The sequence below is a fragment of the Octodon degus genome, unplaced genomic scaffold (assembly GCF_000260255.1).
Source record: "Octodon degus isolate 3935 unplaced genomic scaffold, OctDeg1.0 scaffold00144, whole genome shotgun sequence".
Taxonomy (NCBI): domain Eukaryota; kingdom Metazoa; phylum Chordata; class Mammalia; order Rodentia; family Octodontidae; genus Octodon; species Octodon degus.
The window spans coordinates 1,014,791-1,026,698 of record NW_004524720.1 but is presented as its reverse complement, the minus strand read 5'-3'; the positions used below and the strand labels follow the sequence as shown (position 1 = coordinate 1,026,698).

The 11,908-nt window shown below is 40.5% G+C and overlaps 1 protein-coding gene across 5 annotated transcripts in view; it reads left to right on the top strand.

Moving 5' to 3' along the window:
* The window catches only part of Mpp7 (membrane palmitoylated protein 7), a 256,221-nt gene that overhangs the window by 33,421 nt on the left and 210,892 nt on the right, over positions 1–11,908 (top strand). Inside the window, exons 2-3 of one of the 5 annotated variants that reach the window (XM_023701929.1) lie at positions 4,208–4,281; positions 4,553–4,649. The exons of 2 other annotated variants lie outside the window; for them this stretch is intronic. The gene's annotated coding sequence lies outside the window, so the exon portion shown is untranslated. The remainder of the gene's footprint in view (positions 1–4,207; positions 4,282–4,552; positions 4,650–11,908) is intronic. 2 more of the 5 variants (XM_023701930.1, XM_023701931.1) reach the window with 2 other exon arrangements.

Genomic DNA, 11,908 nt, shown 5'->3' with positions numbered 1-11,908 from the left:
TTTGTGTCTCTCTGGGAAGATGTTCTGCTCCTGAATCAGCTGGGTGGGTCTTGCCTCTAGGCTCTTTGAAGGGAGTTCTGCTGATGGGTTCCCTGCTGGGCCTGCAGCCTGGGTCGTATCAGGATCTGTGGGCGCCTGGGTCATCTCACTCACATGTCGGACTTGCGCTCCAGGTCTATTGGGCCTGTGCTCTGGGTCTGTTCAGAATCCCACGGCCCCAGTCATCTCACTCATTTGCCCAGCCTGCGCTCTGGGTCTGTTCAGGATCCCGCGGCCTGGGTCGTCTCACTCACTCACCGGGCCTGTGCTCTGGGTCTGAAGATTTTCTATATTTTAAAGTTCTCAAGAGCTTTAAAAGAGTAAAATTCTTTTGTGGCTTCCATTATTGCTCAGCTTGAGTTGTAAAAGTGCCTTTGCAACAATCACCTTTGAAGCCCAAGTGCATGGTGGAATGTGGAGTGATGCTCTTGGCATTTCTGGTAGACTGGCTGATGACAGGACACAGAGGCAGCTCTTGCCTAGTAGATCATCAAGCCACAAGTTTTGGTTCTGATGGATGAAAGGAAGTTAGCCACTAAGATCTACAGATAGCGTCCTCCAGAATGTATGGAGACAGGGGCTTGGAAGAACATTATACCTCCGCTCTGCTGAGTTTTGAGATATTCATAGTGGCAGATGATGACCTTGAATCAAATAAAATGCTATAGGAACACTGTTTATTAATAGGATACTTGCACAGAGTTTGATTTGAATCTAGAAAAAGTGGATTTGAGTCTTTTATTGTTTTCTTCTCAGAGAAGCTTTTATGTAAAACTGTGCTAGTAGTCTGATTTTTTTTTTTTAAAGTGGTATGATAGAAGTAGTGAATCTAGCATCTTGTGCAAGAAATGGATGAATGTGCTGGTCTGCTACTTATACTTTAGTGTGAGCCACAAACTGGAGAATAGGAATTCATGTTTTTGTGGATGATTGTCACTTTTGGGAGCAGTGGAAGGACCCTTGTTTTTAAGTTGAAAGATATTTTCCTTAGGTAAAATGAGATGATTGAGCATCTTAAGGAACATAATAGAAAGTTGCAAAAACTATATAGGTATATATTCTTTTATTGCCAATTTATTAATTCAAAACAGAAATCCACTTTAAGCAACATAAGGTTAAAGATAGTGTTTCATAGATGTTGAATATAAAAGAATACAGTACATGATTGTTTGAAGGAATGCACTGAAAAATTTGAATTGGATGTGAAGTCTTTTTGCATTATCACAAAACACATTTATGAGTACGTCTCTGCTGTTCTGGACTCCTGATTATATGTGCATGATTGTCCCAAACAGTGGCTCATATTGCCAGATGGTGCGACCTGGCAGTGAAACATAGGAACTATGGACCTGCCGTGAATGTACTACTGAAAAATCAGGAAATGTGAAATCTTTCTAAAAATCCTCTGTGCACAAAGATTATAGACCAGAGGCTAACAGAAATGAGACAAGGTCAGATATCTTGATCAGTAATTGCACATAGCCATCATAGGTGCACAACCTAATATTAAATAATTACATTTATGGAAATAAGCTTTTGTCCTATAAGTGCATTCTATTTGTTTATGCTTGCATGGAAAAATCATAGTGAATCCTATTAATTTGTATAATTAATATATGTTAATAATTATGACATAAGAGAATAGCTCAGATTTTCTTTGGGATTTTTATATGAATTTCCCATTTAATGTCTTTCCTATGGTCATGCTTACTGTGGGATATGAGGAAACGTAACTGATTTGTTTCACAGCGCTTAGCCATTCAGGCATGAGATAAGTGATGAGGTAATGACACCGAATCACTGAGTGGACAGTGTTTTTAACACTGGAGACTCCACTGCTCTGATTTGGTTTTTTTGTTGTTGTTTTCTCGTTTGGCTTGTGGTTGCAATTGGTGCTTGGGATGGGGTCCAGGGCCTGCATGAACCCTAAGCTCACACTCTGCCACTGACACAACCTCAGTCCAGCTTTTGTCCCATATAATCTGTGGGTGAACTTGTGAGGGATAAATTTGATCTAGGAAATATTAAATCTAATAAGGGATTGGGGAACTTTTCAAATTCTATGTGGTTTCTGAGAACCATCTTTGTCCTTTTGTGGGTCTGGTGGACTTTGCTCTGAGGAGTCTAGTCAGGAATCCTATGGGCTTTTATTTGGGTAGCTGTAGTTCAAATGTGTATTGTCTGTTCTTATTCACTCAGCACATTTAACACACACATCTGTGCTAAGCATGGTGGAAGATAGTTATTAATCTTTGTTCTGAAGGAATTTATAGTCTAATGGAGGAGATGCAGAGATGCTTATATAAATGCATTAAATATGTACAGTGATAGGCTAGGTAGGCATTAAGACCTATGGCATGATGAGCCACAGTTGTCATTTTTTCCCCTCAGTAGTAGAAATTGAACTCTGGGCCTCCATGCTAGCCAAGCTCTCTACCCCTGAGCTGCATCTGCAGCCCTGTTTATCTTGTTTTGAGGTAGTATCTTTCTAAGTTGCCCAGCTGGTCTTTAACTGTGATCATCCTGCCACAGCTTTCTGAGTATCTAGGATTACAGGTATGCTCCATCGTGCCATATGGCTTTTTGATTTTGGAAAGACTGTAACAGTGTATATGCTTTTTTCACTGTTTTCAGTTATGGCTTGAATAGATCTTATAGATTATTCCTTTAATTTTTTTTTTATCATTAATGATGCTTGTTTTTTCTTTTCTGTTTTGTGATACTGAGACTTGAACCCAGGTCTTTATATTAAGCCACATCCACAACCCTGTCTTAATTTTTATTTTGAGACAGGGTCTTGTTAAATCTCTAAATTGCCTATTCTGAGCTTGAACTTGTGATCTTCCTGCCTCAGCTGCTAGGCTGCTGAGGTTATAGGCATGGGCCATGACACCCAGCTTGTAAGTCTTCTTGTACTGTGAAAATTCCTCTTCAGGAGAATCTTGATAGAAAGTATTTTTGAGGGATGTAGCTGTCTCTTATTGAACTCCTTAGTTTTAACAGACTTTGCTTTGAAAGCTACTTAGAATCCTGGGAAACTTGAGGCATTTCCATTTAACAGTAAGCTGGGAGGCAGGTGTAGGTTTCACTGTAGCGTCTGGAGACTCTGTCTTAAGGAAAGGATTTCAGGGTAGCTGCCTTTGACCTCGCTTCCTCCTCAGTTTTTTACCTCAGGTGCTCACCGCCTCTCCTTGCCCTTCATACTCCTGCTGCCCCCTGTCACATTTTCTCTCTCTAGGTAGACCAGCTGTCTCCAGTGTGTCCTATATCCGAGAGCGCCTGCACAGTGTCCTGCCAACCTCAGTTAGGCATAGTTATGAGTTTCAGAGCAAAGAAAATGGACCCTGCACAGCTCTGTGGAGTAGCATTTTCTTTTTTTTTTTTTATTAAATTTTTATTTTATTTTATTTGTGTGTGTATGTGTGTGTGTGTGGCCAGCTCAGCCCACCAGGGGGCGGGGCTGGCCGGCATGTGGTGCTGGGGGATTGAACCGCGGTCCCTGTGCTTTGCTAAGCTTGTTCTAACTAGGTGCTTTAGACCACTGAGCCATCTCACCAGCCCTGGAGTAGCATTTTCTAGGGTCATTCACGAACATCAAAGGATAATTTATTTAATGTGAGAGTGTACTGGCCCTAAAAGAAAGAAAAAGCTTGTTTTTGGATACCATATTTATTACCTCTTCCTTTCCTCTTCTCTCTGTGCTTCTCTACAAGCATTTTGGAATACTGCAGACTACTAGAAATATTTACAGTTGTTCTCACCACGTCATTGGATAAGAGTACTTCTAGAACAGTGCATATTGAATGCTGCAATTGGAATTTTCTTAGTTTTGTTGAATCAACTAGGATAAAGTACTTCAGTAACAAAACTGTGAAGGCAAATTACTATCCCTTTTTAGTAAATTTTTTTCAAAATACCTTTGCACTATTTTGTGATGAACACAAAAAATTTAGAGAACACAAGTGGTAAAATGGTGAGGGTTTATTATTTCTATTTTTCCATTCTGTAACAAATTTAAGAATAACCAGGGGCCGGGGAGATGGCTCAGTGGAATAAGTGCTTCCCTGGCAAGCGCAAGGGCCTGAGTTCAATCCCCAGTTCTGAAAAAAAAAAAAAAAAAGAATAATCAGAAAAACTGAATGACTTTGTGTTTATTGTTTGCTTACAGCTTCCTGCTGGAATCTTCCTTCTTCCTTGTTGTTATGCAATCATTTTGACAGGCACAGTGTGTGACAGTGACAAGTGAGGGCTTGATGGTTTCTTTTTAAAATTAATTAATTTGATTCAGGGTCTCTCTACACTGTCCAGACTTGTAGTGATCCTCTTGTCTCAGCTGGAATTAAAGGCAGGTGCCACCATACCTGGTTTCAGTGGCCAGCACAAGGAGGGAACCACATTCGGTACCGGGAGGTACCGGGGGATCGAACCCAGGTCTCTGCACTTGCCAGGCAGGTGCTTAGACCACTGAACTATGTCCCTTGTCCCCTAAATGTATTTTTCCCTTCTTGTGCAGGTTTCCTTGCTGCATCCATTCAGCTTCTCTGTCTGAGGTCATTGTTAAGTTGTGTGTCAGGACAGGCCAATTTGGTTGCAGCCAGCACTCACAGTAGGTGAATAATATGGCCAGTTTCGCCTTGTTTTTCGTCTTAGCCATTCTTGTCCTCATGATTGTGAGGCCTGCCTAGAGTGTAGACAGCAAAGTTCCCCAGTTGTTTTCACTTTGAAGTGCATCTGTCCTGTGGTTATTGGTATGATGCATTTTATTCACATTTAGAACAATTCTGGTGGGTAAGTTTTAAGCAGTTACATGTAGTCTCTTTATATACCATTTAAAGTCTAGTAAAACTTGGAATCCTTGAGAATAAAAAAGATAAGATCACATGACTAACTCAGAATAATTCACTATACTGTTAGTTGAATTTGTCTTACCTTTGCAAAGTTAGTACCTCAGGGCAGTAGCCCTGCAGGTTTCAGCATTCTCACTAGAACACGCCCCTGCTTTCTGACAGGTAACCTGTGATTTTACTGGGCCTTTTCTTTCCTTTTTCTTTTCCATAGCACTTCACTGTAGGGATTAGGGCAAAGAAATAAAGCCCTCCATCCACAAGATATGTAATTTTAGCAAGATCTTTTAGAACTGGAGCATCATGATTTTTCTCTTAGAAATCTTGGCTCTTATGTGAAGTTAATGGCTTTAGAAATGTTCTCAGGTGGTATAAGGTAAAAAGACTCTTTTTGAACTATTGTAACATTTTGCTACTCTGAGAAGTTTCCTGTGTAACTGGAGATACTTTCCATATGATTGGATAGAACAAAAATGTCTCTTGTTTTTTTTAATAATTGGGAAATGTCACTCAGAGTAATCAAGTACAGAAAAATACTTGGCTCGTTTGTGTAATGTGTAAAAATTAAGCAAGACTATTTTTTTTTTCATTTGTAAATCTTAACATAGCTCTAGCAAGTAATTAATAAAGGAAAGTACATATTAGTAGAGGTCATTTCTTCAGTACGGTATTTATAGGTCTCCTTGGTGTTGAAATAGTAGTAGCACAGATTTATTATTTTTCATCTTTCTGTTTAATCCAACCCTTAAGTCTGATACTGTCTCTCCTTTTTAAAAATTGTTTTTAATGGTACTGGGGATTGAACTCTGGACCTTTGCTTGCCAGGCAGGCGCTCAAGCCACTGAGCTATATCCCCAGCCCCTGGTCCTGTCTCTTAAGAGTACAGAGAAGTCAGGATTCTTATCTATTTTAATATTTCAGTTTCCTTTTTTCTTTTTGCATTTATTGGAATAACCATTTGAACATCTCCAGCATTCTTTAAAACTGTGTAAGTGTACTCCCAAACACTCTAGTTCGTTTTTAGCTGGCAGTGCTACTTGGCCTGTCAACACCCCCACCCCCAGCTTATCTTTTACCCTAAATTAAAAACAATTCTGATATAGGTGGAGAAGACCCTTCCTAAGAAACCCAGAACAAACTCACAGCCATGCCTGGAGTGGGGGTTTCTCCTTACATGCATGCAGAAAGGGAAGCTTTTATTTTCAGGAAATTATTCACTGTTTCATGTCACTTATCTTAGGTTCACACTTCAAGCAGGCCTACCTTCTGTTGTTTCCGCTAGCAGATGATTTTGCCAAGTTGGGAAAAAAGTGTATCTGGTGGTCTTTGAGTACCTTTGTTTGATACTATATGTGGATATGGATGTGCGTATAGATAGAGATATTGATGTAGATGTAGGTGCAGGCACAGATATAGATGTAAATAATTTTTTAGCTCTTCAGCTATTAAACAAAAGTGACTGGTTGTAGATTGTCTGGACATGGGAGACCTTTGAGAGGCAGTGTGTGTGAGAGCTCATGCCAGCTTCTCATTTTACAGCTCAGGCTTGAGTGGTAGCTGGTTGTCTAATACCTCAGAGAGATCAGAGTGAAGTCCTAGGTACCTTGGTGGTTCCATTCTTCCATTCCATGTGTCTTTTTTTTTTTTTTTTAAGATAAGGAAGAATTCTAGCCACAGTAGTCTGCACAGGGACTAGCTTGCTTCTGAATGCCCCAGTGTGGCATGTCCCAGGTGACTTGAGTCCCTAAAGTCAGCCAGCACAAGTGCAGAGTCACAGGTTTTGGAAGCAGAATTGATTTTAAGATAATGCAGATTATTTATTGCAGGCTTGCACTCTGGTACTGCATGTTAGACTCTCGCCTACAATTTTGCTAGGGCCAAAACATTGGCTATCCTTGTAGTCCTTCTTTTTCTCTAATTGTTTGGTCTACAAACTTAATTTGTTAACCCTCCAGAAGAGAGGCTTAATTGTATTATTACCCTGTAACTAAGCACTTGAGCTTAACTTCACTATCTGTCTGAATATCAAACACCTCAGACATAACATGGGACTGGTATTTTCCAACAATCATTGATATTCTAAACTTTAAATCCCTATAGAATGTTAAAAAACAATTACACATTTTTACACAGAAATTTAGAAATCTAATCATATGTAACATTGTAGCAGGATAATCCTATGACTTTTTTCTTTATTAATCATTTCTTCTTAAAAAACTATTTAAGAGTACAAAATAGTATTAAAACAGGAAAAATACAAATGATACAGAATTTCACTTAAGAAAGTAATATGAATTTCACAGTATTTGTTGTAATGCAAAGTGTTGTCTTCTAACCAGTTATTCATAGTACCAGATATATGCATGCAAATTTGGAAGAAAGAAAAAAAGAAATATAAAAGAAATTAAGAAGAGAAAAAGTACAAATAGTTAAAAAAAAGGAGACAAAACAAATTAAGCCTTATCTGCTCCTTTCCATAGACCAGCAGAGCTTGATCATTTCTTGGGGGAATTTTCTTATAGTTTAACTTGTTGTTTCAGAGGGTATGACCATATTTAGAATTCTGATATATGATCAAGTGATTTTAAAGAAAAATGAATGGTATTTGTTAAGTGAATTCCATATTGGTTGTTTATTTTTAAGATTCCTGTGTTTTAGACTTTTTAACATTTCATTTGAAGCCTGTGAAAGTTGCTTTTAAGTGACCTTCATTTTCTTTTATTAAATAAAATTATAGCACCCCCTGCTGATTTTGGAAGGAACTGCCTGCTAGTAATCAAGCCTGAAAGAGAATGCATAAATGCATGTTTCAGCTTGGACTTTGGTGTCACTCCTTATTGCTGCCATGGTCTTTTTGCTCACTGTTTACTGCTAGGCAGTGTGGTGCCTCATCCGCAGGCGAACTCATGTTTTAAGCACGTGGAGAGACTGGAGCTGAGTCACTGCGAGATGGGATAATGCAGCGCGTTCGAGGACGCAGTGTTCTGAAGTATTTGGGGTAGAGTGTCAGTGTGATTCTTTCAAAAAAAAGAAACTGGAAATCTGGAGGGCAGGCATCATTTTAGGGAATTTAAACTCAATCAGGAAAGTGCCAGGAAGCCATCAGCCACGTTTCCTCTTTTCCTTCGAGCGGTCACTCGATCACGGAACTGTCATGGGCGATGATACCTGCATCTGTAGGTGCCTATTCCTGCACTTACTAAGGTGGCTGCTTTTCTGTTTTTTCTTTTTGAGACAGTTTCACCATGCAGTTCAGGGTGGCTAGCCTTGAGCTCACTTTGTGAGCATAGGCTGTCCTCAAACTTGTGTCACTCTTCTTGTCTCAGCCTCCTGAGTACTGGGATTACAGACATATGTCACCACACCCGGCCTATGATGGCTTATTTAGGTGTGATTGAGGGACACACAGCTTTGAGGTCTGAGGAACTGGGAGTAACTTTCTTTTCAAAAAATTTCATCATGAAAATATGAAGACAGAAATACAGAAGGAACAGTACAACCAATGCCCTCATGCCTACCTAAATCTTGCGATTTGTCATGAGTTGCCATGTATTTTCTAGTAAATTTCAGATCTCTTTATGTCCTGAATGCTTGAACAAGGATCTCTAAAGCAAGTCCACCAGTGGAGAGATGTTTAGGGAGACAGAATCAGAAAATGATAGGAAATAAGTAAATAAATAAAAACCTTAGGAAACTGTTTTGATAGAGAAATTTTCAATACGAAAGTTAGAGAATCCATTGTTTCTGGCTAGAGCCATGCATGGCAGGGCATCTCTGAGGGAGGACAGGAGAAAAGAATCTGCACCAGGCCCCGGATGCAGCTGCATGCATGGATGGTTGTGTGAGAAGCCGGGTGCGCAGCACGCAGTGCGACCTAGCCAAGAGTGTTGTGCGTGGTTGCGCCGCAGGCCGGGGCCAGACACCCACGGTCTGGACCAAGAGGGGGACGCAGTGCACACCAAGACAACGGGCCAAAGCTCACCTTCCAGGACCCCCGGCGAATGGAGACTCTGCTGCTTCCCTTGTAGGCATGACAAAGGCAATGAGAAGTGGTAGGAGAACTAGGAAGGGCTGGAGGGGGGCATGAAGTGAGTAAGGTCTTCTTGTAGCTAATATAAGCAGGGATTTCAGTGCACACTCATTTCATGTAGACTGGAAACAAGCTGTGGAGCCTTTTCTTTGTTCTTTTTGTTCTTCATTTTGTTGTTGTTCTTCATTTTTGTTATTATTATTGTATGGCTTCAGGAAATTGCAGTGAACAATGCAGGTGGAAGTTTTGAGACAGCCAAGGCGTGAGAGGGCTGAAGCGCACATAGCGTATTCTGTGGCAGCTGGCACAAGGAAAAATAGCGGGAGTGGGGTGAGCTGAGGATTTTAGATGACAGCCGAGGTGACAGCACTGAGAAGGTGCCCTCTGAAGCGTGAGCCAGGCAGACTCGCTCTGCCTCCATTGCCGTTCTGGTGTGGCCACGTCTCCTCTCAAGAGTGCATGTGTAGCAAGTGGCTTACAGCTTTAATTTCTTACTGTCCACTGTCTTCCCCTGCACAGCCTTTTAGTCATGTTCTGAGGCTCAGTTCTTAACATTAAGTTCATGATAAAGTGAGTCTCCTTGTCAGATCATGTAGGAGACTATGTCTGCTACCCTAAGGCTGTGCGTAGTCCTGCAAAGTATGCCTTGTGTAAACATTTCCCATGGTGTTTGGACAACGAATGACTGTGGTTTTCCGTAGTAACTTAAATTTTGTTCCATTGTCACATGAGACTTCAGGAATAGTAACTTTTTCCCTTTACCACTCATTTATCTCACCCTGGAAACTAAAATACCCTTGTGCAGAACTGTGCCATGCAAATAAAAACATTACAAAGTAGTATCAGTAGATTCTAGCAGCTAGTGTGAATGATGTGTAAGTACTGAGGTTTTGGTTGGGTATAACTGACTTCAGATAAGAAATTCTTCCCTGCTTAATACATAAGGGCCAACACATAAGGGCCTTTCTTTCTTTAGCATTTATTGATTTTCTCCATCATATGACATGAAGTGTTGTGCTGTTGTGTGAAGGACTTGTTCCAGTCTCTTTTGACCTTTGGAAATCTCTGCAGAAGATGAATATACTGGAAGGTAGGAAACGTGGACAAAAGCTCATGTAAGGATTTCATTTAAGAGTGTGAAGATAGAGAACATAGAAGATGTCCGAGAAGAAAAAGCAAAAGCAATTTGTCCAATGAAATAATTGTCACAGGGCTAGTGAGAGAGCTCAGTGGACTAAGTACCTGCTTTGGCAAGCGCAGGGACTGGGGTTCAATCCCTGGTCCTACATGCCATGCCAGCCCTGCCCCTGGGCACGCTGAGCCACAACTGAGTCCAGGCATGGTGGCACATGCCTGTAATCCTAGTGCTGGGGAGGCTGAAAACAGGAGGATCACTAGAGTCCGAGTTGCATAGTGAGACCCTCTACCAAATACATAAAAAATGGAAAAAAAAAATAATGTGCACCAAGTGCCAAATTTGAGAGAAGAAATGGGCATTCAAGAAGCTTAATACGCTCCATTTAGGATAAATCCAAAGAGACCCACAGTAAGATGTATTATAATCAGATTGTCATAGGTAATAGAAATTTGTGCATCTGTGTATGTTGCGGCATTATTTACAGTAGCTTAAGGGTAAAAGCAAACCGAATGCTCATGGTAGATAAATGGTTAAATAGGCTGTGGTATATCCATACAAGGAAACATTATTTAGCCTTTTAAAGAGAAATAAAGCAGTCATCAGAAAACAAGTACTGTGTGGCTCTGCTTATATGCGGCATCCAAGATACTCAAAATGGTAAAAGTTGAAAATAGCCTAGTGGGGCTGATCTGCTTGGAGGTATCCGATTAGATTTTTCACATTTCTTTCTCTTTGTCTTCTTCCTCTTCCTCTTCTTTTTCCTCTTCATCACCATCGTCGTTCATTTCTCCTCGTCCTTTCTCCTCTTTTTCTTCTCCTTCCTCTTCTGACTTCATAATGCCGTGTGATTTTCAAGTTTATGGATTTGGTTTTCTGCTTGATCAAGTCTAGTGTAGAAATCAGTTACTGTATTTATGAGCTCCAGTGTTTGTTTTCTTTTAATAGTTTCAGTTTCTCTCTTTAGATTATTATTTTGTTCATGTATTATTTTATTTATTTTGCTTACACGTGTGGGCTACGTTAGCTCTTGGAGTGTCTTTAGGATGGGTGTTTTGAATTTTTTGTCAGCTAGTTTCAGAGGTCTCCTTTTCTTTTGGTTCAGTTTCTGGACTTTAGTTTTGCACTTGAGAATGGGTCATGTTTCTGGTTCTCTGCAGCCTTGTGTCCTTCCATGGAGAGTAGGGCATTTGCAGAGCAAAGTTAGCAGAGCACAGTGGACGGTCTCATCTACATTGCTGTTGCTGTCTTCGGCTTTAGCAGAGCACAGTGGACGGTCTCATCTACATTGCTGTTGCTGTCTTCGGCTTGTGCTTGCCTTGATGCAACCTCTTCATTGGTTTCTGGAGTTCCTACAGGGACAGTCTGTGTGCATATTAGGTCAGCGTCTGCTTTAGGGAGAGAGGGTCTCCATCTCTGTTTTCCACCATGCTGCTGGATACCTCTGGCTTGGTATACCTCGATTTTTGCTAGGGCATTTCACCTGATGGTTTGCCTCACCTGTGCAGTAATGAGAGCTTGGGAGAACATGAGACTTTATTCATTAAGAGCTATACTTCTGTTAACCACTATGGATTTAGGTTAAGTGTGGCTGTTAAATAAACAGATTTATTTTTATCCATTTTAATTTGAATATAAAGTATATGTAATTGTAATAAAACTTCCTTAGTTGGGTAATTTATTTTTAGATTGCTTATATACTTTGGAAATTATTAACTACAAATTATAATGCTATGGGGCTGGTGAGATGGCTCAGTGGTCTAAAGCACCTACTTAGAACAAGCTCAGCAAAGCACAGGGACTGCGGTTCAATCCCCCAGCACCACATGCCAGCCAGCCCACCCCCTGGTGGGCTGAGCT